A 6610-nucleotide genomic window follows, 5' to 3' on the forward strand; every position below is an offset into this window, starting at 1 on the left:
GTTTGACGGTTGGCTTGATTTTTTTTATTTTTTTTTATAAGTATTTTAATTAAAAATAAAATTTATAAATTTCTTTTTTTATTCTTTATAAATTTATAAATGTCTTTTTGTTCTATGCAAGTCCTGTGGAACGCTAGTCCCATGGTTCGATGTAATCCAACCGGTTTCCAAACCAATCCAGATCGTCTTCTAACATTCGTTTTTTTATTTTTTTAATTTAATAAATGGAAAGGAAAGTAATAAGAACCATGTTACCACCCATCACATGAAAACACCTTCACTTTGCATACTTTCGTATATTGTTGGAATGCACTGCGGGTTTGATGCAAAACCAGCAACACTCCTTTGGTTTTGAAGCCACTCGTTTTCAAGGGCTTCTCTCATTCTGAATGGTAGGCATGGGACTCTTGGGCTTACCTTTCACCTCTTCAGAAAAAGAGCTATTATCTCTAGTATTAAAAACCCTTATAATTCCCCGATCCATGAACCGTTAAATCTTGAGATCACCTTATCTTTACTTTCCACATTTGAGATTTTAACAAAGCCAAATCTTCTTCTAGCCCTGTCAACTTAAGCTTTTTGGGCATGGAAAAGCATTAACAACTTTTCCATATCTATTAAACATTCTCCTCAAACCATTGGCAGGCCAATACCCAGGTAGGTTATCCAAGAAAATGTTAAAGAGGTTTTGAGCTTCGGTTTCAATTGATGCCAAATAAACAAGACAAAAATCATCATATTTTTTTATTTGAGAGTTTCAATCTTGCAGTTATAGTTAATAGAAACAAAAGGAGCATAAAATGGTGGAGTAGAACTGCAAAACATAGCACTTAAGTTTAAGATGTGTGCAGGATTTATACTTTATCTTACATCGTCATAATTATTTTCCTACTCTTAAAACATAATTACTCTTTCCTTATAATCAATATTAATGCTCAGCATCAACCTTGGATTGCAAGTCATCATCTGATCACCTGTTTCTATACCAGCAGATGATGTTTGAATCACTTGTTTCTATACCGGCAGATGATGTTTGAACGATCTTCTTTGCAGATGATGTTTGAACGATCTTCTTTTTTCGCATATGCTATGCGAGGCCTTCCTCTTGGAAGAATTATAGGTCTACAGAAGAGTAAAAGCAACATAAGCTCAGTGAAAAGCAGGACGATGCTTGTCCACACAAAAATGGTTCTCCTCCAGTTCCAGATTAATCTTTTCAGCCGTGGGAGATCAGACTCAAGAGACAGTGATGCTTCATAGATTTCAGGGATACCAGCACCTGATTTGTACTCAGCTCGAGACTCTAGCATCACCTTCGATGATTGTTTCGACACATCGGACGGGTTGGCTTTTGAACCGCAACATACATGGATGACTTGAGCTTGCAGTGACTTTTCAAATTGCTGACAGGAATTCCACCCTCACCTTGACAAACAAAAGGAGACCAAACAAAGTGATATATATATATATATAAATACCTGGAAGATGCCAAGTTTGCGATTGCAGTCAGACTCAGGCACTGTCAAAGAAACAATGAGCTGCAATTTGTGATTGTAAGGAATAACACGATCTCCAACTTCCTTAGCAATTAGGCCAGAAGGATCTCCCACACCAGAGTGTGGCATTATTGGCACAAATGCTACTGGACTAGTTTTTGTGTAATCGAAGTTCAGAATTTCTCTGGCCTGAACAGGCTTAGCTACAATGTTTCTCATCAATAAACCTCCAAATACAAACCCTGATACTAGTAACGCTAAAAGCATGAGAAATACATAGCTTGACCAGAAGAATGCACGCCCAAACCTCATCGCTATATTTCCCATTGTTTTTTGTGCTTTCTCAGTAACATTTCTACTAGAAATACCCCAGAATTTAAACAATTTCGTAATAAAAAAAACCCTCTAATGTGCCTTAGAGTTTGGAAAGGAAACATAAGAAACATGAACGAGAAGTACGATAACCAAATCGGAAATGTGAAAAAACTGACCAGAAGACTGAACTGAAAACCCATGAACTTCATCAGTAGTACTGCAAAGAAAGCAAGAAAATTCAAAGAAAATTGATTGCAGCCTGCGGAAGGAGAATTCACTACCTGTGACTCATCAACATGCTCATTGTTCCATTCATTAGTGGTCACTACAAAAAAAGTGAGTATAGGGGACAATTTTTGGGGACCAATTTTTTTTATGGTCCTCAAATCATAATTTTTTTATATTATAGGGACCAATATATTTTTTGTCCCTAATTAAATTATCATTTAAAATTGGGGACGGCTTTTCTATTATAATTAAAAATAAAAAAAAATTCTTAAATATAGGAGACAATTATATATTTCGTCCCTGAAGTGTGAGTTAAGGGTACAAGTATAGGAGATGACAAAAATTTTTAGTCTCCAAATGCTATAATTAGAAACATCCTAAGCTTTTTTACATAATTATATAATTTTATATTCACTACAAGAATTATGGCTTTTAACGATCAAGAATTAACAATAAAATTAAAATTTCCTTGTTAATAATTTATAAATAACTACCAATATTTTAAGTGGTCGTAATTGTATTAATTTTTAACTACCATTATTAAATTCTCTTGTTAAAAAGTAATATATTGGTATTTTTTAATTTATTTTTTCAATTTTTAAAAGTCTTTGATGAGGGCAATATTACCCTTGTTAATGAATTATTTTATTTCTTTTAGAATTTGTTTTCCCTCTAGCGGGATTTTCTGTGTCATGAGTCCTTCAAATTGGTAACTTCCGCTCAAAACTAATTTCTCCTAATATTGTAGTCTTAACGTGTTCCTTTAGGGTTCTATGAAAGCAAAATTAATCTATTGTTTCTTAGGGTTAAAACTAATTGTTCCCAATTCTCGAAAGGTGGATTTGGAAGGCTCTGCCTGCTGCCAAGTGTGGATTTTGAAGAAACTAAGTCTAGGTTTCAGAGAATTTGTGTCTTTTATGGAAGCAGTTCGGGCAAGGAAGCTAGCTATAAGAAGCCGTTGTTGAGTTAGGCAAGAAACAGGTATTTACATATATATATTCGAATCTTCCTATTGTCTCTTTCTATTCTCATTCATTTTTCTTCACAAAAATGTACAAGCCAATATCTCAATTTGAGCCCGTTTTGATTCTCTCTCTTTCTGATTTTGGGAATTAGAAAGAGACCCACCTAGCTAACGAGGTTATTTGTGATCCCTTTGTGGAGATTTTGAATTGTCTTTTTGTGTTTTGGGGATTCATAGAACTCCATGAGTTTTCATCCAACATGTTGTGGCATGGGTTATTGAGTGTCGGGTGCAATTGAACTTCCTCTTCAATTTTCTACTATATATTATATATAGATGTAGTTCTTCTGTCATTAATCTTCAAAGTGTTTGTTTTTAGTCAAAATATATCTCCTTTTGATATTTGTTCTTATGGAAGTGCTGCTTCCTGGTTGTAAGATACATTTTTGGTGCTGATAAGAAAATAGTAATAGCCTGTTGAATTTTTGTTCCTCTAGCTAATTGTAATAGACTTGTTGAATTATACTCTTATCCATTTAGGTGTTGTGGTTGTATGAAACAACCCAATAAGTCATTGAACTAATAAATTTGGAGAAGATTAGACTAATATAGTTCTTTTTCATAGCAAGTGTTTAAACTCTTTATTTGTTGAACAACAGGCATACCTCCAATCTTGTCTATATTTATATTAACCAGCAGTGTTGGATCCACATGGAAGCTAGAAATTTTGATGGCTCCAATATGTTTTCATTGATTATTTTACTGTCTATTAATATAATATAATATTTTACTATTGAGAGCTAGGAAAATGTTATTTGGTAATGTTCTTTCTGCTTATTTTATGACAACCACATTAATATTATAACAAAAATGATTGGTTTGTCCCTTTTTAATCGTAAAATTTCTGGACTTTAGAAAATTTTGTTATTGCTTGCATTTGAAAAGCCTTGTGAATATAAATATAGTTGTTATGACAGTTTTTTTTCCCTTTTAATTTTCATGCACTTGCTTTTAACCATTTTATATTGTCATGTGCCAAAGACAAACTATGTGACTATTTGCACATGTCAAACAAGCCCCTTTTTTAATCAAATACAATTCATTTATCCAATGCAGTCTGTACTCTTACAGTATAACAATTTTCCAAATCTTAACAGGCCTACAACCTATCAAAACCAAAATCCAAAAAAAAAAAAAAAGAAAAGAAAAGAAAAGAGAAGAAAGAGAGAACCTTCCTTCTCATTGTGGATTTGTTTTACTATTTTGAACTATTATTTACATTAATTTCCTTGCACATATTTAATAATTCATTTGCTGCCAAGCGATATGTGATATTCTTGTCAGTTTTGGGATAACATTATATGCCATTTGAGATTAAGCAAGTAGCATGTGGAGCAAAACAATTATTTTTAAGCTTCTAGCAAAACCAATTGATAAGACCAGTTTGATGTATACATTTATCTATTCAATCTCTAACTTGAATATCATCCTGCAAACACATGTAATATGAACTTGACTATTCAATTTTGGGTTTTATAGTTAGTTTTGTACAGAACTTTCATTACCACAATTTACATTTATCAAGTTTCCAAAACTTGTTATCCGCATAAAAAGTTGGGAATAATAATAAAATAATAATAATAATAATAATAATAATAATAATAATAATAATAATAATAATAATAAGTTAATGCACATACAACAAAATGAGAGGACTAAATTGAAACCCTTATATGAAGAGTGTTTAGGATTTCTGGCTTAGAATGGTTTCCCTTCCATATAGTTACACTTAGATTTGGGCATAATAAATGTTAACTAAAAAATGGCATGACCTAATTCTAACCCTTTTTTAAGAGCTAATTGTCATGTTTTGCCATCATTGTCATCTATCTCAGATACGCTTATTCTCAAAATAATATTGTTAATTTTCTTTATTAGAGAAATTTTGTATTGGCAATGCTCCTTTCTCTTTACTAAAACGTATAATCGCTATTATTTGGGGACCTTCCATTCATTGCTCATACCCACATTCATAATTGATCATGCAATACGATTATTGTTAACTAATAGCTAGCCCATTGCCCATGGACACTTGTTGGATGAGGTTGGCCACCTAACCCACTCTTAGGAATGTTCCTTCATTCATTCATTCTCATAAATATATTCTTATTTTTCATAAAGAAAATCTCATAAATATTTCGTTGAAATTAACTAAAGTAGCACAGACCTGCATAAAGTAGCTAAGTAGAAAATCTTATAAGCATTTAAGTTTGTTTAGAATATGGCATGGTACTCCTTTCATTATTTTAATGTGTAGCTTATCCCACTCTACTGCTTTTTTTTTTTTTTAGGAAAATCAAGGTTTGTGAATCTTAGTACACTAGACTTGCATGAAAACTAACTTAAATGCTTTAACTATTGATTGAAATTAGCTAAAGTAGTATAGACCAAGAATATTGACTTTATTTGAAAAATCGAATGCTTTGGGAACCAAAATGGTTCTATTCAAATTTTGATGCTAACATTTTCTTTTTTGGTATTTAATTCCATCAATCCTATCTAATTGCTTACTAGTTTTATCCAAAACATTGTCAACTACTCTTGCAAGCTAAATGCTAACTAGTACTAGCAGCTTATATAAAAAAAAAAATGCAAAAACCATTTCAAGGTAAGGATGGTAACGGGTCAGTTTTTTACGGGTAGAAGAATAATACCGATGATGAGTTTGGGCTTTGTTTGTTAGTATCCATACCCAAACCCATTTAATTTTAATTAAATTAAGCAAATTAATACTAATTCCCTCTTTGCAGTTTGCTAATACTTATTATTTTATTTTTATATTATCACACTCAAATTCAAGATAAAGCATTATTTTTCTTGAAGGCCTTTATATATTTTTTACTAATTACCTTGGATCATATTAATGGCCTTATGTGCTACTCTTATTATACAATCTATAGTAGCGAATTAGGGGGATGTTAACAGTGTGCAACAAATAAATCTGCAACTTTAGTACATACTTTATGTTATCATGCCTTTGAAAATTAATGGTAAAACGACAATAAACCTTGCTCTCTAGACTATGAAAGCTTGGGTGGCTTCACAAATAGACTAGATTTAACTTAAATATTTTAAAACTTTTTAAAATGGTAGAGGCTTGGCGAATCAGAACCTGCACCCATGCCCATATAGAATTCACTATGACTATATATATATATGAGACATTACTTTATAGGCAAATGTGTTATTAATCTGTATGTTGACTTTTATGTAGGCTACAGGCTGTGAAAATTTGTTCAAGTTGCACAACTTAATTAGGAGGTTAGCTACTGCAAAGGAGAAGGAACTTGCATATTGTAAGGCTATTTGTAGTTGCAATAATTAATTCCATTTTCATAAATTCTGACATAATTATTGCATAAGTACATCCATGCTACTGCTTAGGATTTCAACAATCTAGATGATTTTGTTTCATTGCCTGTCTCATTAGTGATATTTCCCTGTTAAAATGTGATCTTTTTTTTTATATACACTTTTTTGATATTATTGCACTAGTGCTTAAAAAATAAATAAATAAAAAACTAGTAAATGTTGATGTGAGTGAATC

The 6610-nt window shown here is 31.9% G+C and overlaps 1 pseudogene; it reads right to left on the reverse strand.

Annotated features, from left to right (window-relative positions):
* Positions 1–14: 14 nt before the first annotated feature.
* Positions 15–6185, reverse strand: LOC131179420 (seipin-2-like; annotated as a pseudogene).
* Between the last annotated feature and the right edge of the window lie 425 nt (positions 6186–6610).

The sequence above is a fragment of the Hevea brasiliensis genome, chromosome 4 (assembly GCF_030052815.1).
Source record: "Hevea brasiliensis isolate MT/VB/25A 57/8 chromosome 4, ASM3005281v1, whole genome shotgun sequence".
Taxonomy (NCBI): Eukaryota; Viridiplantae; Streptophyta; class Magnoliopsida; order Malpighiales; family Euphorbiaceae; genus Hevea; species Hevea brasiliensis.